A 26,132-nucleotide genomic window follows, 5' to 3' on the forward strand; every position below is an offset into this window, starting at 1 on the left:
CTTTGCCTGAGACACACGCTGAAACGCTGCCATATGGAGCGCTAGCAGAAGACAGAGGGGGATGCAAAATTTTGCACATCACGCTACTGCCGCAAAACCTTAAGTATCACATTATTGATAAGCATAACAAAAAGACTGTCTGCCTAAGCATTTCTTATTTAAAATCTATCACATTAGTTAAAACACCTTCAGTAAGAGAAACTAGGTGCTTACATTAGTGAACTACACGGAAAGAGCCCACCTAAATAAAACAGTGCAAAATAAGTTTGGAAGAGGACATAACTCTGAGATGCAAAAGCCCTAGTAAAACCTGACTCGAGTCAGCCTGCATGACATATTTTTCAGCCGAAAGGCTGCAAAGCTGCAGACGTGTTTTATTAAAATAACAACACCTCCTGAACCGGGCTGAGGGAGAGTACCAGAAAACAAGAGCAATTCACTCGCTGTCTCCAGATTCTCGCATGCCTCACGCGCAGTTCAGACGCCCCGAATATAACTGTCCACCTTTATTTGCATGCGTCTTCTACACGTGGTTCCTCAGGGAGAGAAAAGTCACGGCGCTTAGCTCCGTTCGGAAGAACGGGCAGGAGGAAAGGAGACTACGCTGTCGCACGCGCTGAGAAGCACGGCTCCAACGCACCGGCAAAGACGTAGCCGTCGGGACGGCAACTGTTTGGAGCTCACCCGGCAGCTCCAGCTCTCCCTCGCGAGCCACGAAGGGCGCCCGCCTGCGCCGTCGGCGCCCCGCCGCCACTTCAGCAGAGCAGAGGCCTCCGAGGTCTGCCCCCTGCCCCCTTCCACCCCAGCCAGGCGCCGGGGGGCCGAGCCAAGCGGACAGCGGGGAGCAGCCCCTTCTGAGAGGAGGTCGTGGGGCGCCCCCTTCCCCGCGGCACGCCGGAAGCCCCCGGGGAGCCCTCCCTCCCCTTGCCCTCCCTGAAGGGTCGTTCCCCCCCCCCCCCCCCGAGGAGGAGAGGTTTGCCTACTTTTAAACTTACTCTTACGTTTCAATAGGTTAAAACAGCTCCATTCCAAAATGAAAATTTTTGCAGGTCATTTACTGCAAAATCATCCCCTGCATTTATTACCACGTGGAAAACACGCCGCTGCACTGTCCAGGGCTGGTAATCTTGACTGCTTTAGTAATTTGTTCAAATACGCAGAAGTTAAAATCTTTTCTGGGCCGTTCCCTCATTAACAAGGGCAGGTGGATGGCAGTTTAAGATATCACTTAAACGTCTTTGAAATGTAATTCCTAGTTTATCTAGGTCAGAGGTTTCCCTGTTTACACACACCGAACACTGCGGGACGAAGAAAAGGGCCGTTTCTGCGCGCGGTGAACAGACGCAGCAGGAGCGGCAGTAGGTAACTCTTGTCCTAGAAAGCCAAGCAACCAGCGGCAATACCGCACTGCCTTCTTCAGGGAGCGCCTTGTCCAGCCGTTGGGCAAATGCCTGTGGCCAGCCCGGCCCGGGCGGCCGAGCCTCCCCGCTCTTCGCGCCGGCCGCTCGCCCTGCGCTGCAGCGGGGTGGACTTGGGGGCTGCGAAGGATTTTGCCCGCGTCAGGTGGTGCCAGTCTCTACGACAGTATCTGGCTAACAGAAAGGGAGCAACCCGTCATAATTTCAGAGCGTCCTCTCTTTGGGATGCAAGGAGCGGGGCAACGTTTAACTATGCCAACTAAGTCTCTTTAATTAGGTCATTAATCACAATCCTTCAGAGCTCCTGAGTTTCTTTTTTCCCCATATGCTTCAGCTTTAGAAAAAAAATCCTTATCAGTGCTGAATGCAGTGAAATACTTTTACCATTCCTACCATAACAATAATTCGCATATTTACCTATCACTTAAATTCTTCCAAACATATATTTTTACCAGTGCACTAGCTGTTCCCCTCCAAACTCTGCCTGCTGGAATCCAAGGAAATGTCACAGAGATCCTTCCCCCTACCCGGAGCGTGAAGCTCTGCGCTCATCTGTAATAACGTAAATCCTGGGCAACTTATTTACATCAGCAAAGTCACTTAGAGGTCACAGAGAGCTGGTCAGGTTTCTTTTGCTTTATCCTTTTCTTTAGCCGTTACTTACACCTTTGAGACAACAACAGGTATTATAAACCAAAGCGGACGTAGCAGAATCCAGTGTCATTAGACAGCACGGATGCTCGCCAAAGTGGCTTGCAGCATGACAAGGGGCTTTAGAAACATTCTGCACAAAACCGTACATTGGTTCATGGAAAATAAAATGCCTGCTAACCATACAACCAGACTAATAGATTATGAAGCCAAAAGGGGGCACCTAATTTTCTAAGTTAAAAGGTATGTAACGCACATCACTGCATGCTATCCAGTTTCTTCTGTATTTAGAGCAATGCTGCCATATGACTATGGCATATTTCCAGAAACACAGATAGTGTTGAAATATTCATTATCATCCCTTTTTACAATACTATTGCTGCTCTATATAACTGTAAATTAATATGAACAGAGAACTCGAAAGCAAATCAGCTGTGAAACCCAGAAAACTTGGCATAGTGCAGAATTCTCTGTACTGAAGGTGATTTTTGCGCTGCGACAGCCAAGGATAGTGTGCAGAGACATCACACTGTATGCACTAACAAAGATACCCAGCTCTGAAAACTTGAATTACATCTTACACATAGTAGGCTATAAAAGGTGGAAAATAACTAAAAATGCCATTAAAATGCACACACAGTCTGGTATGTGCCCATGGTAGTATACAGTGAGTCAAGGCAGAGAGACCTAGAAATAACCTTAACTTTCTGTTCTAGAGAGTGGTGGTACTTAGGCGTGCATAGCACATGTGTATCCCACTTCGGCACCCGGGAAAGAAAAAGACGGCATGGTTTGCTTAAATGGACTCTCTACCAATGATTCTGAGCCGGAAGGCAGCCTGCCAACGCTTAGTAACTTGTATTAGGCTATTTGTAGTTTTCTCCTAATTTGGAATAATGAGGGAGATGAGTGGGTATTTACTCCATTTCAGTACAAGTTACTTATTTCCAGTTTAATTTAATAACAGCCTAATCCTAGAAAGTGCTGAGCATCCACAACTTCTCGCAACATCAGTGTGAATGGTAGGTGGTCTGCATCTCTCCAAAAGTAGGCCCCCAAATCCATTAATTTTCAGCTTACTTTAGCTTCTGCAATGGGCGTTATCAACTTTTCTGGAGACAGTAAGTTGCAGCGCCTGGCCCCAGGGTGGACTAGGACCGACTGCATGGAGCGGATTCTGAAATGACAGCAAAGTGTGGACATGTGGTACCCAAATGAGCTGGTAATTCTAAGCTGATGCATTAAAGTTTAGGGAAAAATAATTGAAAGAGAACAGGCAGATAGAAGTAAAGGGAAGAAGAACAGCAGCAGCAGACGAGACCAGGGGTACGTCCAAAGGGGGAGAACAGCTATAAAGGCACGGATGAGATAAGGAAAGAGAGGCAGGTCTTCAAACAGTATAAAACGTTACATTGCCCTGACAGCAGCAGAAAATCTTCACCCACGGAATCTCCGTCCCACAGAGTTTAAGCTCAGGAAAGAGAGGGGAGCAGAGAGAAAAATTCCCAATGGGGGGAAAAAAAAAAAAAAAGACGGGGAGAACAGTGTACATGAATGGTTAGAAATAACTGTACTGCTCTTTGGGCTTAATGTAGTGCCTGTGAAGTAGGCTTAATTTGTTTCAGTCCTCGTTTGTGAGATTGATTGTTTCTGGAGTTTCACAGCAGTTGCGAGTAAAAGCTACACAGAGCGAGGCGAGAGCTGCCCCACAAGTGGAAGCGGCTGCAGCACGACGGGAGCGCTCAGGTCTCCTGCAGCTGAGAAGCGCTGCTGCCTGGGAAGGAGAATTACTGCTGCTATTATTTTATTATTTTACTTAGTGCAACTGCTGGCAAAGGACATTTCATCTTACTTTGCCTAATTCTGGAGAGCCAGTCATACTCAGTTATTGTTTTTACTTTTATATATTATTTTAGAATTAGTTTTTATAGCTGTTATTTCTCAATTAGTGTACTCCCTTCAGGCAGCTCAAGCCTTTGATGTTTAGTTTCTTTCCAGATGAAACCACCATTGCCATCTGTAAGTTTTTAGGCTTTTTTCATACATCAGCCATCATTTCCACTATCCCACACTGTGGGCTCTCTCTTTCCCAGCTTGTCTGGCACAGTTGCTACAAGTCACCAGGGGCGCTATATAATCTTTGCCTTGGTGTCCTTAGGTCTTAAGAAGACACCTTACCACCTCCATCTCGTGACTCTCATTATGAATATTTTGGTCTAACTTGTCTAGCCTTTCCTTGAAATTACTATACAATTTTCCTTTAATTGATGGCCAAGTGTTTACTGCATAAACTGAAGTGTTTAAGTGAGAAACTGCTCCATGGAAACAGATACACTTTAAGGAGCTTCTGCTTTCTCCAGGCATAAGGACATTAAAATGCATTTAAATGGTACAATTATTATCAAGGACCTCCCATTTGGTTATGAGGGATTCCCTTCACTCTTTGCAAAGGGGAACATGAGGAAATGCTCATAAGCTTCTCAGGGATAATTTTTGGCAAAGGTTGACTTCTAAATGAAAAATGTCATGAGGACACATGGAGGGAAACTCCTTACCTGATCTCTGGAAAAAAATGATGAGTGCCTGCGCTTTCTAATGGAAAGACAAATGATACAGATGAAGAAAGCTGCGGATTATAGATCTAAGACATGGGGAACAGAAAATAGGTAGTAAATCAGTTCCATTAGCTCAAAATGTAAAGCTTTCTGCTTGACTTAAAACCAGTACATGGAAACAGGAGACTAAAGGAAAATAACATCACCACTGTTACTTAGAATTCATGTGAAATAACCTTAAGGCATGCTCTCAAAATGCCACACAGCAGAGTAATCACCAAAATAAACAAAGTTTTAAAACAATACTTGCAACTATACAGCATGCACCCAAAGATACTCATGGCGACAGAGAATAGCAAGTTAAGATATCCTTCTTTCAACATACGTGAAATCCCTTCATGCTTCTTGTATACCACTTCCATCGCCTGACCTACTGTTATCAATAAGCCTGATAAATCTCTAATATATATGCTTACACAATCTATTACGAAAAGACATTTAGGCTTGTCTGGTGGACATCTCCTTACGAGAAATCTGAAAAGAAAAAGGCACGATTAGAAAGATTGGAACGAGCGTGCTACAGGCTAAATTGAGGGCAAGTCTTTCCTATCTATTCCTGCTGTACCCTCCAGAAGCCATACCTCCTGGGATGTGAAGGGATGGCTCATCCCTCCTGTCCCTCCCCAGCATGCTAATACACGCCAGCTGTCTGGGAACCCCAGCTTCCAGCAGCCCTGCAACCCAACAAATATCGAAGATTGTAAAATACTAGCTAGGCACAAACTGAATGCATAATTGGGCACCTCACAGCATTTTGGGGACTTCTTGTAGGAGCTGACTGGGACTACTGACAAGCAAAAGGAAAAACACGGCTCAAGAAGGAAAGGAAATATGCTTTTAGCACAGTTAAATACCATATTTTTACTGGCAAAATTTGAATAAAATAATGCTGCTCTAGCTAATCCAATTCTAGCATAAACAGGTGACTATCATTCCAGAAAAATATAAATACTTTTGTGGTACCTGTATTATCTGTAGTTATTTATTCTAATAAAATACTACTTTGCATTTACCAAAGTATTTCTGAAAAAAAGTTTTCTTAAGAAGAGAGCGCCAAACTAAGTTAATAAATCATTCTGCTCCGGATCCCCAAAAGATGTGCTAGGGCTGATGTTTTACACTTTCAGTAATTTTATAGCTATAGGCTTATTTTATTGCCTTGCACCAAATTACAACTAGCATTTGAAAGAATTCAGCTTGTCTGTTTAAAGAGTGGGTGTTTGTCCCTTTTTCTCTTTCTTTCAAAGTAGAGCTTTCCTTCCACAGAGGGGTACTGAACAGTGCTTACCTGACCGACGGATCAATTAGAATGTAAATATTATTTCAACACACAGTTCTAATATCTGTGTTTTCTGCCATTTTTATGTAATTAGGGAAAATTAATTTTCCAGGGGAGCACTGAAGCTTTACCTTGCTCCCCGCTGCTTTTTGCACTGGCCCATATTCAAAAGTAATTCCCTTCTAGTCCATGTATATTGGGGCTATCTCCTCCAGACTACCTCGGAGCAGGAAATGTCACCCAGGATTTGGAAAGTTCACAGATGAGTGACATTTTTCCAGTAAAACTGTACCGTAGCAGTCAGTTCCAATAAGTTTATCATTGTTAATGAAAACAATTGGAAATACACTGAACATCTTGCTTCACGACTTAAATCAGTCTCTAGCTATATTAGAGACACAAGCCAGCGCTCTAGGACAGATTATCCACCACCAACTTTTATGGTGTGTAAATGCATCTGGTACTAGCTATTGTGAGGTAGGATAAATGAACTAGATACACCTCAGGTCAGATCCTGTCATGCTCTTAACCTATGCCATCTTGTTTTTCCCACACTGTTTTTGACTTGGAGGCCACATGCTAATATTCAGCTGCAGTGCAATATCTTTACATTCAACTTCAAAACCTTTCTGCAGCCTGCATGCAAAAGCTTTGCGGGCTGCAGACCAGTCTTTGGAAATTCCTGTTAAGCAGGTTATCTGGAGATAGAAATGAAGAAACACATTGAATCATCTGTGTGGTAAATGAAACCTGCCTTTTGTCATTGGGTTTCACGGGTTTTCACTGAGAAATAAAAGACCAAGGCAGACTACAGGGATGAGTTAGAGAAGTATGTTCTATTTAACTCAACAGTGTCAGGCATATAACGTGCCCTTTATATCTATAGTTTATTTTAACACATATCAAGACGACAGAAAATTAGTGATCAATGTAAAAGGGAGCATGGCGTTTCATTATAAATTAATGTAGGGACACTCGGATTTCAATGATGAAATGAACATGAATCTTGAAAATTGTCTGTCTTTATGAAACAGATGAAAATTATTACAGTATATAACTTTTTGGTGACATTTTACTGCAAAGGGCATATTGTTACAAAATTTAGCAATGATGTAGCTTACAGAAATACTGTGGGGATAGATAAGATTATTTATGTAACATGATAAAACATGAAACATGGATGTATATTCGAGTATTGGTTGTACCCAGGTTGCAGAGTGAGAAGAATACTTTGCCCTGCTCTTAAGTGAACCCTCCAGCTAAACTAAGGAGCAACACAGATAGGACTTGTTGGGAGCCAAGACTGCACAGCAGCAGTCAATAGTCAAATGAAGTCCATGTGATCATGCTCTGGTGCCTGGGAAGTCAGAAGAAAGAAAAAAAGGAAAAGAAGGAGAAGTTGAAAGAAAAGCTCGGAGAACGTTGCTTAGATTTCCAGGTCAGTTTTCAATTTTTCAAATACAAAACATCCCTGCAGCAACATAAGAAACTCCTGATAACTGGATGAAGAAGTCACCCACTGAAAATGAAACTGAATAAACAGAATCTCCGTAACTGGTGACATCGTAGCACCAAATTCTACAGAACCGGTGGAAGTTCTCTTCAAAGTAAGTCTAGTCCCCTTGCATGACCTAAAGAAAATCCATAATCTCAAAAATGGCCCTATTTTTGGAGGCCTGAAATTAAATTCAGACTCTGGGATATTTCTAAGATAGAAAAGAACGGAAATGGAATGAATACCTGTATCAGTTCCAGTATCAGTAGAACACAGAAAGTTCAGCGTTAACAGAAACAAACATTTGGCATGATAATAATAATGCAGTCTTTGTCAGCTCAGTGGATCTTGGATGTACAATTATTTAAAAAAATAATTCCCACATATCAAAACCAGATCAACTTATATACATAAAATGTGGGCAAATGCTGTTGGACACGTTTCTCTAAAGTAAAATGTGACAGAGAAAGTAGTTTTTCATGCAAAAGTGAGATCAAAGTTGGATTTATAATGGAAATGAAATTTTAGTCTTACCTAAGAAAATATTTTCCCATCTGTAAGTTGTCAACTCTATTCTCATTAGAATTGTAAAACAGAATTCAGATCTAAATTACTTGCTGTCCTTAATTAGCAGAACCTACGTTCAGTCTCGCCTTTGCTTTTGTTTCTCTTCCCTTGTCTTTGCTTCCTACTTTGCCAGGATAAACCATTTTTGTTATATATTCAGGCTTCAATAATTTTCCTCATACCACTGTGATTTTCTTTACGAAAACAAAAAGACAGTAAATGAAAGAAAAATAGTGAGAACAACCTGCAAACTATTATAAATTCTTAACTCACCCACACAGACTGTAAGCTATGAGTAAATGAAAGCAATAAGATTCAAAGATAGAAATAAAGTTGCATTTTTATCTATAGGTATTCTGCAAACAGAAGATATTAAAATCTTCTGTGAGTGTGTGCCAACCACAATTTCAATTTCTTCTTTTGATTGGGATCGTTTTGACAACGTCCCTGTAATCTGAATTAACAGAGATGTTCATGAGGGGCTATATTTTCATTGGATGAAACTCATCTAATCTCAGTAGCGTGCCAATCATATTCCCAAGTAAAGAATCGTGGAATTTACAATTTTCCTGAATGGCCTATTTCCATCTGATTATCACTCTGTTATTTTTACTGTATATCAGACCAAATGGGATATTGCTTCTTAAATACAATTGAGAGAAACTGGACAAAAAAAGAAAACATTTTTCCTACACTTGAGAAATTTTTGTCTTCTCTGATTAGCTGCACTTCTTACTCATGAAATATTTACAAAAACCTTCTTTTGGAGAAAACAAGAAACCAAAGTGCTAAGCGCTGTTGTATATGAATACCTCACAACCAACCTAGTGCACAAACGCATTTCCTCTCACTTCCATCAAAGCATTACTTGTTTTAGGAGCAGGAACCAATACTGTTCAGCTATGAATAACTTTCTCATGGTTAACCAGAAGGGAGAAAAAACAGAGTGACATTATGTCTCTAACGCGTCCAGAAGAATTTTGTTTTGGACATGGGAAGCTAGGTTTTCACCCAGTACCTATGTAAAACATTGGATGCAATCATCTAAATTGTTTTTCCTCAGGAATAAACATAAATATAACGAATTCCATTCAGTACGTTAAAATTTATCATTTCATTTTTTGAGCAGATCTATCAGCATTCTGTAAAATTGAGTAGTTCACTAAGAAGTCAACGTAAAAATGCTACAAAAGTGGTAAAGTGCTTATCACTTACATAGTAACTGAAGACAACCCAGGTAAATGAGTTAACTCCATTGCCACAGAAAACAGGAAAAAGCAGAGATTACAAAACACAGGACAGTTTTTCTTTCACATATCTGCCTTACTTTTCAGCTGGATAAAATTTAACATAACTGTGCTTTCATTTTTTCTATGTAATAATAAAGGGACAATAGAAATACTATAAAGGTGGAAGGGGAATGGTGCAGTAAATATTTGCGTTAATGTAAAATAAACAAAGGACACACTTATGAAATATGAATGCCAAGAATGAAAAAGTCTGAGCCTGGCCATATAACATATACAAAAGAATATTGTAATCTCCATAGAACATCCACAGTGCAACAGGCAAAGCAGCCACCCATGAAGATTTTAGGTCTGACCTTTCAGCAGATTAATACAGCTATATGTATCTTCATTTGCATGCAAAATTGAGAACTTTGGGGCATGTCAAATTGGAACTAAGCAATGTGACCTAGAGTCATATATTTTTGTAATAAATAAGCTAAAATCACAAGGCCTATGAGGTGCTAGAAACAATACTGTTAACCGTTTGCTACCAGTTATTTGATTTTATTTAATTTTTTTCCTTTGTGCCTTTGTTTTCTTCCACAGCCTTTATTCATTTCTTTCTTTATTTCTAAGGAGGGGTAGGTGAGAAGTCAGCCCTCACTGGACTGGGTGATTTTGGAGGACGGGAGCTTTTGTGAACTTACAGGTTTACGAAACAACAGAGAGAGTCACGCACAGGTCATCATCAGCCTCTTGCATCTCAATTTTATCTACTGACTCCGCTATAAATAGCTCTGCGTTTCTGGAGCTTTTCAAATGATTGTCTGAAAAATAAATTTCAACTGCAAGCTGTAAGCAAAGCAAGACGTCCTTCTGCAGAAGAGCGGTGATGGGTTGCTTGTTTGGACACACCAGGACAGCATCAGGTGAGACCTCTACTTTCTCATAGTCCTTTGGCTGCTTAAAACCCACTGCCCAGTGTCAGAGCAACAAAGTTTATGAGGTCGAAACCGGTTCACCTACTGCAAACCACAAAGAGAGGCGCTCGGTGCAAGGAGTAGACAGAGAGCTTTCTTGTAGACCACAAGTCTGACCAAGAGAGAAGTAGCTTTGCCAGGAGGGAAGTGCTGGCTGCCCAACAGTCAAAAGGTGCTGCTCAAGTAAACGCAACAAAAACTGCTGGAGAAGAGAAGCCAAGCAAACTCAAGCAGACTAATAAAAACAGGCCGATCTGCGTTCCTGGAGGCCTCAGCGCTTTTCTTGTAAAAAGGTTCTTAATCCTTACTGACCTCGAGTACTAATAGTCTACTACTAACTCATGAGAAAAAACACAAACACATTAACCTTGCAGTAAACACCACAGATGCTGTTCTTAAAGCAGCAAAGAAAGTGGTGTTTAAAAAAACACACACATTTCTACTCATCTCTGGATAGTCCCTGCACAGGAAGCGCAGCGCCGAACACGGGCAGCGTTCGGAACATGTCTAACTCCAGTGAAAATACTGGGACTTCTTTAAGTTGTAAGAAGTCCTGATATCAAATCCTGATAACAATTCACATGCAAGTTCTAGTATGCATATGTATTTATGATATACATGGTTATAGGCAGACTTTGCATACATAATCAATAATGAAACTTGTGATTCAAATGCTCTGTAGCAACACACTTTCTGCAACAACACATATAAAACTACACTTTCACTTATTCTGTAGACCAGCTGTATTATCTACCTGTACCCAGTCATTTACTCGCTATATTAATCCAACAGTGAATATCTAAAATAAGTATGCGCACATCATATATGCATGTGGCATATATATACATGTACATATCCAGCATATACACACACACATTTATATTTTTATATATTTATGAAAATATGTTTTATAGGCAATCCAATCACAAAAAAGGTTTCTGACAGCTTTGTTATAAGTCTTTTTTTGGGCCCCATGATTTCTTAAGCGTAGGGATACTTTATTCTGTGCTAGTAGGATCCTACCATCAGATTCTCCTCTCTGCATCACTCTCCTTTCACAGAGTTGTTTATACTAGGCTGGCACTTTTGTTTCCATGTACAAATTTTATATATACAGATGTCTCTGCATCCCACAGCTATGAAAAACAGTACTGGAAGGTTTGAGGACTTTTTCCTCTCTCTTTTTTTTTTTTTTTTTTTAACCGGCGGCTCCTTGGACGGTTTTACTTGAACGTGGTCCACAAAATACATTTTCAGGACATTAACTCAGACCAGCGCCATTCTTGCTAAAACAACCCTCTGGTTAGCGTGTGATATTTTATCTGTGAAACATCCTGCACTGCTCGAAGTGTACGAGGTGCCAGACCCTGACCTCTCTCGCGGAGTGCCCGATGAGAGCGCATTCGATTTTGGTACTTCTTCACACAGAAACGTGCCGCCGTCCTGCCTCGCGGTGCCGCCTGGAACCTGCCCAGGCTGTGCACTTCCCTCTTTCTCGTTGCAAAATAAATCGGCAACGGCCGAGCCACCCTCCTGATGAACCCTGTTGCCCGGGTTACCTCTTGCAAGATATTGGAGGTAGCTACTCAAGCTTGAAAGACAAGTCGAGAAATTAATAACGGGTCTCAGAAGACTGAGAGGTGATCCGATCAATGTGTATAAGTATCTGAAAGGGGGGTGTCAAGAGGATGAGGCCAGCCTCTTCTCCGTGGTGCCCAGCAACAGGACAAGAGGCAACGGGCAGAAACTGAACCACAGGAAGTTCCATCTGAACCTGAGAAAAAACTTCTTCACTGTGAGGGTGACAGAGCATTGGAACAGGTTGTCCAGAGAGGTGGTGGAGTCTCCTTCGCTGGAGATATTCAAAACCCGTCTGGATGCGATCCTGGGAAATATGCTCTAGGTGACCCTGCTTGAGCAGGGGGGTTGGACTAGATGATCTCCAGAGGTCCCTTCCAACCTCAACCATTCTGTGAGTCTGTGCACATGCTCTTTAAGTGGCGCAGGGGCAAAACACGGAAACAGCAACTCACCGCCGTGGATTTCCTACAGTACTGAAAAGGGCTTCGTGAGCAGCAGACGACCTGCTCTCACCTGAACCTGAACAAACAGACGGGTATCAGGCACTGGCACGACTGCATGTTGGTTTAAATTTAGGTAACTGAATGCTGATTGTGATTTTACTTTGAATTGCTGCAAAAAAGAGAGCTAGAGACTACTTACAAACCCGACCAATGCAGGACTGCATGTATTATTTAGTAGTTGAAGATGGGAAACTGAACTAATAGCCCCCTGACCTGATCAAATATACTATTAGCACCACATTTTGGGGGGCTATTGTTATTTTAAAACAAACTACAGAAATTCGTAGTAGATGGGTTTAAGTATTACTATTTATACTACTTACAGAAGAACACTTTGTGGTGAACGTATACTCTCAATGCCCTTGCCTGTCATTCCACCAACAGGTCCTCGTGAGCCAAGCGAACTGATGGTTTGTGAGCTTTTGCTGCTTTTTGCCAAACAATGCTGGATTAACTAGGTAAACTTTGCAAATACACACATAATAACGACGACAAAGAAACACACATTTCAACAGCCACTGGAAACTTTAAAATATGGCTTCCTGTGTTGTAAGTTAAAATAAGTAAGCAAAACTTTTGTCTCCTTAATTTGTTCATTTGGGTTTTTCTCCAGATCTGTAAAGACCAGTGACATGCAGAGAAAGAGAACACGTTTGTTCACCACCTCGTCCAACAAACGACAGGTTAAAGATGCATCTTTGTGTTTAGTGCTACAGTATACTGAAGATGCTTCCCTATTGTACTTGTTAGCTGGGTAAGAAAAAGTTATCCGCATGGAGAGTTAATAACACCATTAAATGCAGTTCGAATGGACATTAAGCATACATATAAAGTAGCCTTATATCTGGCATGCACGTGTTTAGACTTTTTAATTCAAGCTGACTGATTGCTGATGAAATTGAGTTAGCGAGTAGCTTTGTAGAGGTAATACCAGTCACTCTGCAAATTATTTCATCAGAGAAAAAGCCACAAGTATAGGAAAGACAAGACAAAACAGTCAAACGTCCCCAAATTGCTTAGAACACTATTCCAATCCATCAAAACCTTTGTTTTACAGGTGGCAAAACAGGACTCTGTCTTGGCTACATTTCCAAGGAGAACTCAACTCCCTTTGTGTTTACACCGAATGCTCTGAATTAACACTTCTCCCAAGCACCAGAGCTTGCTTGACTATGTTCTCCGTCTGGCCCAAGTACTTCTTGAAACACAAAGCACCTGCTTTTTAGTTTTCCTAGTTCTAGCCTGGCCACAGGTAGTAGGCTAAAACTGCATGTTTCTTCCTGGCCAGTGCTCAAAACAATACACTGTCTTTACGTGTTTCCATTCTCATTGTTTATTATAACCAAGGACCAACACCTATAATCTAATGAGAGCCTATAACTGTCTCTTTTTATAAAAATGTGATGGCATTTATATAATAAAATACTAGCAATCCATTGTAATTTAGGAAACACTGCTGCACCCAGTGACAACCACCTCTCCACTTAGATGCCCACCCTAAGCCTAAAAGAACTTGCAGAGAGGAGAGGAGCCAATTTGCTTATCTCACATGCCTCTAGACTGAATGACAGCTTCAAAATAACCCACAGCAAGTGCTAGGCACACACATACAAACTCTAGACAAACACCCAGAGGCGGAAACATCTGCTGTTGAAGAGCAGCCTTAGAGATGGTGTTTGGGGTGAAAAGGGGACTTGCAGATTTGTTCTTTTACTACGTACTCCAAAACATCTGAATAGGGTCTCGCTGTGCCACCTGCTACAGAAAAAAGTAAACAAGCTACCCACTAAAGACAACGGATTTTCGGTTACAGTTTCCTGCAGATCCATTCAAATCAGTGAAGTTTCTCCAATGTACATTGCGGAGAAGTAAGCACACTCCTTCCTGTAGAGCGTCCACCTCCTGTCAGTCCAGGGCTAGCTAACAAGTCACTGCTTTTGAATCCTATACAGTAGTTTTCTGTACTGCCACAAAACCGTCAAACACTAAAACTGTTACACAATTTCTGCTTATTTCTTTATTAACACTGTCTTGAACCTTGGAAAGAGCGTGTTCTTTTCTAAAGACCCTGTTGTGAAGGACGTATCACATGAAGAGTAATGGTTATGCTGCTGTACAGATCAGCTTGCTTTCCTTTTTTCTTTCTTTTTTTTTTTTTTACATTCGTAATTTGCTGAAAAACTGGTTAAGGGAGAAAAAACAAAGACGACAAAAACGCAACCCAAAACTGTGGGAATGCTTGATTTTCTTGGCAGGACTAGTATTTATCCCTTACTTAATAGGAATTCGTCCCTGTGTTAAGAATGTTGCTTTTAGAGCTAAAACATCCAAACATGGAGCATTTTATCAGTATGCTGTTTTTCTCCCCTCTCTATGCAACTCTGGAGCAGTTAGGAAAAAGCAAATATTAAAACAAAAATTACAGTCTTTGAGTGTCTGTGAAAATTTATGTACTAAAAAGCAGCTGTAAAATTTTTAATGTTTAAATTAATGTTTTATGTTTACAATAAAAACTCTCCAGCCATGAAGGGCTTTTAAAAGCTACATGCTAAATACAAGCCAAACCAAACCAAACAAACACACTCCTGTGAAACCCAGCTTCAACACTTGAAATGGCAAACGGGACTTCTGTGTGGACTGCATAAATTTTCATGTCTTGCCCCACAAAAAAACAGGCATGTCAAAGCTTCAAAAAGATCTGGTTAGAAATAGGGAGGCAAAAAAGTTGTAATTCCTCAATAACAGGTTTTTCTGTAATTCTGAATGAATGTGTGATGGTTTGGTTTACTCTTTCATTTGAATCGTGTGGTAAATAAACCAGCATCCCTCCTCGCCCATTTCTTCAACCCTCTGCTGAAGGCTGAAACAAATGAATACGTTCAAAAGACACCATCACGCACCAATGACTGCAGACCGGGGAGGTGAAACGTTGCCAAATCATACTCCTTTTAAGATCAGTACGAATTCTTCGTGTGGGATGCAGCGGGAGCGCACTGAGGATCCCAAACTCTTGACAACGTGGGTTTCTTTCCCTTTGCCATTGGCATTTCTCGGACGCGGAGAAGTCGCGCCGCTCCAGTTTTGCCGTTTCTGTGCCGCCTGACTTGTGTCTACAGAAGACAACTCTTAGCACAAGTCAACTCAACTGCCTACGCTGAAATTCAGCTCTACGTTAACACCGACGACAACGGAGGCCGTTCCCCGACCAGCCAGTAAAGCTCGCTGGCCACCCTCTGGTCCTGCAAGGCTCTCCGCAGGCAGACTGACGAGTCCCAAATACGTCTAGCTTGAATCAAACACACAAATCTATCCCACAACTTGAAATGATTTTGTAAACTCCCGTCAAAGTGATTGCCAGACAGCGACACCCACTAACCGTGGCGGGAAAGGGCTACGTGGGAGGGCCCGGCGCCCACCGCCGCTGCACGGCTGCCGCCAGCTCAGCCGCCGGGGAGGACCGAATCCGCCCCCAGCAACCTCGCAAGGACTCGCTTCTACCAGCAGTGCACTGAACGACAACAAAAATGTATAAATCCACTCTGTCCCCCCCAGCCCAAGAACTAAGAGTTAACTTTGGCAGGTTTTTTTTCCCCATACACAGACTTACGAGGGTTCGTAGGCCAAATCCTACGCAAATAGTTTTAACTCTTATCCACAGTGCTATCTTCAAAAATTAATTTGAGAGCCTTTACTTTGTTTCAAAAGAAGGGATGGAAGAACATATTTTTAACTCCTTCTTCATTAGAGGCAGTAAAAAATTTTCTGGAAATCATCTTAAATGGTGAATATATTTTTTTCTTTCTTTAAAAATACCAAAACCACTAACAGAGACTATTTTCCTCATTTTTTTCTACTATGTGTTTGCAGTAGAAAATATTTCTCATGTCAGTCATGTTTTTAAAGTTCACATTACTCAAGAAAATTTAAAATGGTCAGAGAGAAAAAGCATCAATGCACAAGTTTCGATATTTATTTGGATAACTGGATTACAATTTACTCCAGGTGATAACATTGGCTTCACCTTCCTACCTCTAAAGCCTTTGGTTGCACCAAGGGCAACCACAGGTGAATTTAGAAAAGGCCACTACTGCCTGTTCATTAGTACCTTGCAGATACAGGCCTGAAAAATGTCCAGGTCTTAAATATAGCTTTTCCAAAAGAGATCTCAAAGCTGTTTAGAAAGTGAGGTAGCGCTTCTGAAGTACACATATGTAAGGACACGTATTTAGATTTCCAAGCTGCTCTTGGATATTTACCACAATTCTCTCCTTCCTTGCTTCTTCACCATTTATCTGACTAGATTTTTTGAAGCTCTCTCAGCTCTTCCTTCAGTCTTTCTGCATCTGTAATTAATTTGTCCATACATCACAATTAATTATCTTTTAAACACACAGAATACATGCACTGCTTTTCTGTACACAATATGCATATTGCAGAGTACTTGCCCAAAACACATGAGGAGTTTAGACATTTTATTTGTTTTATTAGTTCATATTAGGGCTGTGACAAGCAATCCAATTAAATGAAATAACAGGTAAATCAAGATTAAGATACCACTCTTTTAAAGTAAACCAAGCAGAAGAAAAAAAAAAAGATTTTAGATTTTTCTTAGTTTCCCCTAAATTTGGAAACACTCATGCTTCCTCATACAGACGACCTAAACGTTTCCTACCGTGTAGTAAAAAGGTGAAAAATGTTTTTTAAAAAAATGAGACGAATTAAGTGGAACTGCTGCTCTCAGAGCGCACTTGGAGGAGAAGAGAACATCCTGGGCCAGTGTCCCTGCCCGCTTGTGCCCCTCTCGCGCTCCTCCTTGCGCCCCGGTCTTGCCGTTGTTTCAGGGACATCTAAAAGAAATCACCCCTGTCTGGTCTTGTCCATAACCGTAACTCTAGAAAAGAAGTTCTTTTCTAACACCATCTGGGATTAAAAACGCATAGCTATTACGCTGTATATTAACATTAGTATTTCTCGGCCTTGGAGAGTTTCAGATCAGGCTCCTAGTGTCCTGGACATCATTCAAGTAAGTAACTTATCCACTGGATAACTTTGCCTGCTCATGTATCTGGTGGCTGAGATTTATTACCTCATCATTTTAGTTAAAACGTACAATATAAGGTTTTTACGGTGCAAGGGAATGGCAAGAGCACTGCAGCACTGCGATAATACAGCAGAGAGGTGAAACAAATTTGAATACACTAATTACTAACTACTGTTAATCTAAAGATTAAAAACAAATAGACACAATTAAACCCCAGGGATAGGAATAAGACCGCCTGCACTTTCCGAAACCTCCCTACAGCAATAGGTCATGTTACAAATGGGATTTTTTTTGTATGTTTAGCAAAGAGGGACTATGACAGGTGTGTTAGTCAAAAAGAGTGAAAACTGATTGCTCAAACTGCTTTAACAAAACGTAGATTTAGAACTATCATTAACAACACAACCTGACGTCTACGGAGCTTTTACCTACAAAGCTTTACAGAAGACCTCAATATCTCCCCTATGAACACGGAAACTGAGAGACAGGGAGAATCAGCTGCATTTTCTTTCTACAGGCACATTTTAAATGATCATTGTACAGAAGCCAAGTACATATAAGTCCGGTCCCCATGCTGGAGAAAGCTTCCCCTGCATTGCTCTCAACGTACAAAGCTCTGACCCGAGCTCCTTTCCTCCCTGCTCCTATCCCCGGTGTTTGCCTCGGCCCTGGAGGGGGACCTCTTGCCCTTACCTTGTTCGCTGCTCTAATCTGCTGTTCTCCAGAATGGGAGGGCACCACATCACTGTGCCAGTTACCCTCCCGAATCTCTAATTAATGTTGACAGTAAAATATTAGCCACAGCACTACCTACCAGATAAGGGAGAGTGCTCCTGAGGCTGGCACATCCCAGTCAAGGGGGCTGCATTTAAAAGAGAATTGTTACCAGTAATACCAGACAATTTCACCATTTACTTAAATTAGCACTAAAATAATGATGACTCACTTATCTTTTGGCTTCTATAAATAGCAATTTGTTTCTCCTTCCTCCATTTCCTTCCCGCCCACCGTCCTTCAATCAGATGCCCAGACTTTGTTTTTCTGCTGTGGGAAGGAGGGAGAGGGGGAAAAAAAAACATGAAAAGCTCCACAATTTTGTATTTAGGCTAAGTCATCCTGCAACATCGTAGCTTATGAGTCCCTAATATATATGCACTCGTCCGCTTCTCCAAGCAGCAGCGTGGCCCACGCGTCCTTCAGCCCCAGAGGCACAGCTCAAAGTTGGGCTTGTGAGAGAGACCCAGGCGCATTGCAGGCTGATGAAGAAACCCAGCGGCCAAAAACACAGCAGAAGCTTGTTTCTTCCCATAGCTTCCAAACAGCCGGTTTTATTTCAGTTACCTGCACTGCAATGCACAGTGTGAGTGCAGTGACAGTATTTACATTAATATCTGATCCAACACTCACTCTGCAAACACAGCCGAATCGTTCCACACGCGAGAAAGGAGACAACCGGCTTGCAGCAGCGCGAGGTTTAAAGGGAAGCGCTCCCTTGCTCTAAGAATGCCTGTGCAATAAATTCATGATTTTAGCATGTAATGCCCTGGTAGGACATGTGCATCATGATAAAAATAACATGAACATCACAGAAGAGCCTCACATCCCAAGAAGAGGTAATCCATCATCGTATCAAACCGCAGGTAGGCTCAGAGAAGCAAAACGCCTCCCAGCATACTCTACCACCACCAAAACCGCCAAGGTTCACTCTCTCTTCCACTGCTTGTCAGCTTCCTTGCCCATAGTTTTCCTTTTTTATGGCATTACAGATACAAACATATTTAAATAAAGCAAGCACAGCATCTTCATCTACACTTTAAAGAAATATTTATCAGCACAAAGGAGGTTTCACCCTGTACACGGCTCACAATGTTTTTTATCTTCAGGCTACAGTAGGATTTGCTGTGAAATGGTATTTGGAATAACTTGTGAATCACTGCCCACTCCGGTTGCACCAACCATATTGCAAAGCTTGGCACACTAGCAGTCGTGGGGTGTTTCTGGTACTGGGAGCGCTTGGTACAGAAGAGCAGTAAAAAAAGAGGGTCTGTTCTTTTCTTACTTAATCCCTTCTGTTGAAGCACTCTTAAAAATCAGAATAAAATATGAACTAATATAACAGATGCCTTTAATGAGGCCCTCTGTTACTCTACCACAGTATCTCTGAAAAAATAAAATATATAGATGCTGTTTCAGCAACTAAGACAATAGAATTACAGAGAGCTGAAAGTTTGTGATTCTTTGGGGCAGGGGGTTATCATCAAACACGAAGGAATAGCTGCAGGCAGCGATGCAAGTTGCAGAATACTAAGACATCATCTGTCTCCACCTCCCAGTCTACTTCTCTTGGTGCCAAACCGCACTCCCCTCCTTAAAACCACCGGTAAATAAATAATTCTGTAAGTGAATACATTAAAAACATGCAGCACAATTTCCACTTTATGAGGGAGAGATTTAAAGAGATTTTAATGCAAGAAAGTGCTGCTCCTTGTTTAAGGGAAACATCACCATGCTATCAGATAATCGCACTTAGTTCTTTTTACATGTATAAACCAAGAACGATGGATAAGTTTCATTTAGAACAAAAATCTGATAAAATAAGCACAAAATCTGTTTCGTGCTTTTGATTTTATGAACCAAAATGAATAAGTCACTCTAAAGACTCTCAAGGACACACCCAAATCCTATTAAAGTTTTTTTTAGATTAGGAAGTGTCCATATTTAATAGTATTTTAGCAGCTCTGTATGATCCACAGAACATTTACAGCAATTGCCACTTACAGCACACAGACTATGAACTGGAGTTTCCGCTTATCCTAATCTAAATGGCTTTTGAACACGACGAGCACCACCTGAGCCTTCATCTCAAACTTTTCGTAAGATTAGCCATACATGCACTGGTGATAAGCACAACTTTGCAAAGCACAAAATCTTCCCTTATCAGCAAACATTATTTGGTGTTTGCTTGTTGCTCTAGGAAAAAAAAATCTAGCAGCAAGTCGTCTTAGTGTAAGAAATAAAGCTTTATACTCAATATTTCCTAAGACCAGAATATTAAATTTAATATCACTTTATGGATCCTGCCTAAAATAGCTGCTTATTGTCTTCAAAAGCAATTAGCTACTGTGATTGAAGAGGAAACCATTACAAACTGGTGTCTGATCATCACATGAGGAATGCAACTGGAGAAACTGTATACCCTAAATCCTTAGCAACTAAAATGCACAGAATCAAATGCAAATTTGTAGTATGGCATCACCATTTAATATCATAAAACTTCTCTGTGTCCTTTTATATGGCCAGATCTCCTCATTTTGATCCAAAGCTGAATTTGAAGCACTCTCATCTGCCTTTCTTTACAAGCATGTTATTTGTAAATACTGCATATGTGCCTCTATTTCTCTAAGACAAGTTATGATAAAGTCTTCAGAGACTCAGGAACTGGTTGCCAGGGATTTATAGAGAACAATAAAATCCAAAGAGTCATTTTACAATCCAGTACTGACTGTAATAGTTTTTAGTTCAAAATTGCCATCGACAATTATCACTTATTTAAATAAAACAAAAGGGGAGAGTCTCAAAAGCAGTGCATGCGTGTCACTCCTATCTTGACAAAAGAAACATATTTTTAATCTTCCTACATCACAGACAAATCACAGCAGGTCTCTAGTCACTTTAGTACAGTAGAGGAGAAAAGGGGGAAGTTACACATTTTCAGCCGCTAACAATTTAAAATTAAGACAAGGACAAATATTGTTAGTAAAAGCAAAAGACATTGGGGAAAGCAACTCAGCTTGTGGCATAACAATATTGTTAAATAGAAATGGTTGTTTTCTGAATGCAGTCATTTTATAAAATGTACTGTAAAGCTTTTAAATGTAAATTACCTAAACTCAGAAACCTTTCACTTCAAATTGAATTGAGAATAGCTTGAAGTAGAACACTTTAGTGAAAACGTGCTTAAAATGAACAAAACCAAGAACAACTAAGGCAGACACACTGTTTCGCTGGGAAAAAGACCCACTGCAAAGAAATATGCCCGATTAATGTACTCTTAGCAAAAAAAGGACAAAAATTTGGTTTCAAATATATTTAGATAGCCTCTGTTTAGGTGCATTTATATTTTTCTTTTTCATAGGTACTGATTATATTAGGTAAGTTACATGTACTAGCAACCAAATATACAACTATGCTACATGAAAGATTAAAAGTACTACAGTGGAAAACATAAGCAGATATGATACAAATAATCGTATGAAAACCTCCCATTGCTAAGACACTACATCAGTTCAATTTCCAGATGCTTTTGAACTAAGACGCATATAATTCCAAGTACCTATCTTTTTTTTTTTTTAAACATATTAGCATCCCTTCAAATAATCAAATCATATATAATGGTCAAACTTGTATAACTGTTGTGTTCAAAATTAGCACGCTGGATACTTGGTGAAGGGAGCGCAGCAGGCAGGAAAGTCTGTGCTTACAAAGCTCATATGGATTTTTCAAGAAGTTGCATATAAAACAATTGCAATATCTGCTGTTTTCATCAAGCTTGCACATATATTTACCTTCAGGTTTTCTAGCCAGCCTAGGACCTCTAATGATGTACCTGCTGCAAATGCTAATTGACACAGACCATGCTGTTGGAATGACAGTCCCATTTTTTTACTGGTATAAATTCCTGGTAATTTAACAACATTGACAAAACTAGCTGCTATCCATATGTTTCTGTTTGATTCTCTGAGGCTACATTTGATTCGACTGCTGCATCAGGGCCTTCCAAGAAAAGACCTGTGGTACGCAAACTAAGGCTGATAGAGAAGCCGGAATGAGGTGGCACACTGAGGTTTCCGACTAAGGTTAAATAAAATAAGAGCTAATCATGGGGCAAACGTTAAGGAAGGAATGTAGGGGGGAAAAGAAAAACTAACCACAAAGAAACGAATACACTCCTTATCAGAAAGTAACCCACATACACACTCTCAGTTTATTAAAACGCTCATCCCATAATACTGAAGAAAGAACTTCTTTGTAAGGCTGAGCTCTGGGTAAAATGCATTCTGAATTTGCTTATTCAGGGTATACTTCCTCCCGGCTGAATATGGAAATTTGAGTTTTATTCCATGCTTGGAGCTTAATGCTCCCTTTGGATGCGAACATGGCTACCAATTACTGGAGAAAGAGCCATGGAGACATTTGTCCTAGGGCAGAATTTGGTCCTTCATTTATCAGTTAGTGAGGACAGCAGAAAAATTTAAGTAGCAACCAATAAAACACATACCAATGGACTTCTAAAGCTAAATTCTTATTCTTAGCTCACGTCAGCTAAGAATAACGCTTGAAAACAAATTCTAATTAAAAAGATTAACAAATCACACATGAAAAATAAATTTAGGCCCAAGTAAACCATCAGTGCAATGCACAATTCCCTTAACCTGAAACCTGAAAAGTTCTGTGCTGGATAAAGTCTGCGCATATAAGTCCATGAATATAAAGACTAATATCAAAAACTCCCTATTTCTCTCTCTCAGAGTGTACTCATGACACACAAATGACTATGGTACCACTGAACAACATCTGCGTAATGACATAATTGTTTCCAAATGTGAAAAACAAGTACCAAAACCAATGAAAAATAATATCTAGGGCATTCATAAAAAAGACAAACTATAAATTGAATAGTTCATATGTTCTCTATGAATGCATCTGAAGACAAAACAAAAGCTGTATTTTGAATCACCTTCCATAAAGTGAAAAATATTTGCAGTCTGGCAGTTTTATACCATTGTGCCTTCACAAGCAAAAATGCCGTTTTATTAACATTTATAATCTCTCTGCCATTAAAGCAACTGCACTGAAAGTGCAGCTAAAATGTAGAGTATTTTTATATTAGAGATAAGGTAACTTAGTGTGTCTGAGACATAAACAGTGTAGTTTACTCTTTTCAAGTATTGAAGTATGCATGCTCAAATATATTACAATGACAATCTTGCTACGCATTAGCTAATGATATAATAAGAAAGATGGCCAGAGATTTGATTTCCACAGATGACATATTGCACCCAAAAGATTCAAACAATCAAACAACAAGCAAACGCTGAAAATGGCTTACTTTTGAAATAAGTATTAAAAAAAAAAGACTGCAGAAATTCCCATCTAGATTAACAGAGACGGGAATCTCGTTCCATCTGTGCCAGGTTTCCGCAAGTACTAATTGATAGGTGTGAGAAGCTGAAAGGTCACACTTCAACATTATTCCATAATGTTCTGTTTAATTTTAAAAGGATTTACCGAACGATCCCCAAGACTTTAAGGCTAACTCAAGATCTAAAAAAGGTGTTTGTTTTAAAATGTGATAATCTTCTTTTCCTTTCCTCGTTTGTGATTCTTTCTGAGCACGGCCGCGGCCGCGCGCTACTGAGGATGCTGTGATTCGGTGTGTGCGCGCTCGTTCCGTTTCCAAAACCAAGCCTTCGCACAGTCTGTGCGGCACCTTTTGGCAGCCCCCATCCAGCCGCCTTCCCAGCGTTTTCGAACCACCTGAAGGAAAGTGATACCCATCGCTTCCTCTGAGCCTGTACGTGATGACTTTAAAGAACTCACCATCCTCCAAGTTCCCACGGCAAACCCACCACTTTGCTTTAAACGAAGCCTTTGCCCTTATACTGGAGAGTGTACATCTTCAGAAAAACGGTAAGGTAACACAGCTTCGTCCAAGCTCCGCCAGATATGTCTGGAAGCTTGGGAGAAAGGTCCCAGCGACTGCTCTGCCCTTTCACACCACTCCTTCCCTTCAGACGAGCAGATCTGGAAGACAGCGCCAGCCTGTCCTCCTTTATGCACTGCACAGTCCTATTAGGGCTACACTGGCTGATCTGTAGCAAGGAAACATGTTCAATATTCATCATGTAAGTTAAATCACTAAAATAATACTGTATGCTTTTTTCCCAGCAGTAGCTGACCAAAAAAAAAAAAAGAATACAACAAATTACAAAAATAAATACTTTACTTCCCAGTATTTAGTCTAACTAGCTTTACTGGAAGAGTGGCACCAGTATTTTATTGCATGTTTACTCCCCAAACGTCACAAGCATCGTTATGGCCTCTGTTGCCTGGTCCATAGTTCATCTGAGGACTCAAAATCTTTCAGATTCAGAATTACCCAGCCTCACAAAATCATCAGGAACATTTCACAGTCTAGGCACAAGATCTACTCACCTGCGTTTGCCATGAAGATTGAAGAGAATGAAAAACCCAAACTAAAAAACAACCTGATGATATTCCTCAGTTATCAAAGAAAACTTGCGGTGAGTGAATGAGCAGAATTTTGAAAGATGCTATTCTATAATTATAAGCCAGAAACTAAAATGTTGTTATACCCCTTGCTAACTGATGTTTGATCTAGTAATGTTGAACTCCTCCTAACTCATCCGAGTGTTTTTGCACCGTCTCTTTCTCTCTGCCGCTCACCGTGTGTACAATATCATAAAGGAGACGTAGGTATGTTACAAAGGTTTTATTTTAAGATCACATGGGATGGATGCATTCGACTTTTTAAAATCTTTCTCACTCCGCTTCAGAAAATGAATCAGAAGTCTGTGTGGCTTTGCTAGACTATATCTTTCAGTGAAAGCACATGGATATTTTTAGCATGAAAAACTACTTATGAATTTTTGAACATTTATTAAAAGCAATAGTGCACAACATTTCAGGGAATATAACCCACTAAAAATCTTTTTGTGTTTATATCTGAAAAATTAATATAATTTTCCCCTGAGTAAACTGATATATATAATAACAGGGGACATAAATACTAAAAGCACATTCAATAGTTTCAGTCTTTCCTGCATATATCTATCTGTGTGCGTGTGTGTGTCTCATTTTGCTGGTGAACATAGAGTAAAACTTGCTAATAAAATAACTTTGTGTTAACTTTCAGTTTGATTTTTGGAGATAGCACTATCAAAATCTTCCTACTCCCAGTACTATACATTTCTCTTGTGAAGGCATATGGAGCTGGGCCTTTGGCCGGGTGCTGTACAGCCGTTCTCAGGAAAGGAAAAGAAGGGAATCAAAAGGAAAGGAAAGGACTCCAGTTTTCTGAAGAAAGAATCTTTTTTGCTCAACGTAAGCAACCATAGGCATTTACAAACAGGAACAAGGCCTTACTGTTGAACTTTCCCTGTTCCCACAGCAAACTCTTTAAAACAAAGTGTATCTGAGAGCGCAAGACTCTTGTAATTAACAGGTTCCCAGGTCCCCTGTCTCCACCATGAGTTGCCCTTCCCTTTAGTCAAGATTGAGACCAAGGAGGTAGAAATGTTTCTGGATTCTTCAGTTCCTCTTGCCCAGTCGCTGCGTTCATTTATTTTACTGCTTAAAAGTAATGGCAATCAGTCTTGCCCTCGTTCTACCCTCGTTTCTCAGGCTTGCTCTGGGAGAGCCTTTTAGAAACGCATGAGCATCTAGACCATAGTTACATCAAAACTTTAATCCGGGTTACTGCTGTGACGAGCAGAACACACAAGCCAAAATTAAGCTAGGGTGATGACCAAAAAACTTAAGAAGCGGAAACAATTACAACAAAACCACCTGGGAACTGTAGCTAGCCGAGGAACGGAGCGACGCCGACTGCTGGAGCTGGTCTTTCCTCCCGTTCTCACGCTGACTCGCCACGTCTCACCGGTACCTTTTCCTCCAGGTCTTATTAGTGTTACTGCTAGTACTGACATGTTTAGGAGCCTAATTTATAAACCAGGGCCCCGGTGTGCTAGCT

At 40.6% G+C, this 26,132-nt stretch overlaps 1 protein-coding gene across 3 annotated transcripts in view; it reads right to left on the reverse strand.

Annotated features, from left to right (window-relative positions):
- Positions 1–26,132, reverse strand: part of WWOX (WW domain containing oxidoreductase) — a 525,216-nt gene that overhangs the window by 219,623 nt on the left and 279,461 nt on the right. Inside the window, exons 9-10 of one of the 3 annotated variants that reach the window (XR_011143339.1) lie at positions 18,306–18,403; positions 18,179–18,221 (exon numbers count right to left, since the gene is read on the reverse strand). The exons of the other annotated variants lie outside the window; for them this stretch is intronic. The gene's annotated coding sequence lies outside the window, so the exon portion shown is untranslated. Of the gene's footprint in view, positions 1–18,178; positions 18,222–18,305; positions 18,404–26,132 lie in introns of those variants that run through there. 3 annotated transcript variants of the gene reach the window in all.

Source organism: Struthio camelus, chromosome 10 (genome assembly GCF_040807025.1).
Source record: "Struthio camelus isolate bStrCam1 chromosome 10, bStrCam1.hap1, whole genome shotgun sequence".
In the NCBI taxonomy this organism is placed as follows: Eukaryota; Metazoa; Chordata; class Aves; order Struthioniformes; family Struthionidae; genus Struthio; species Struthio camelus.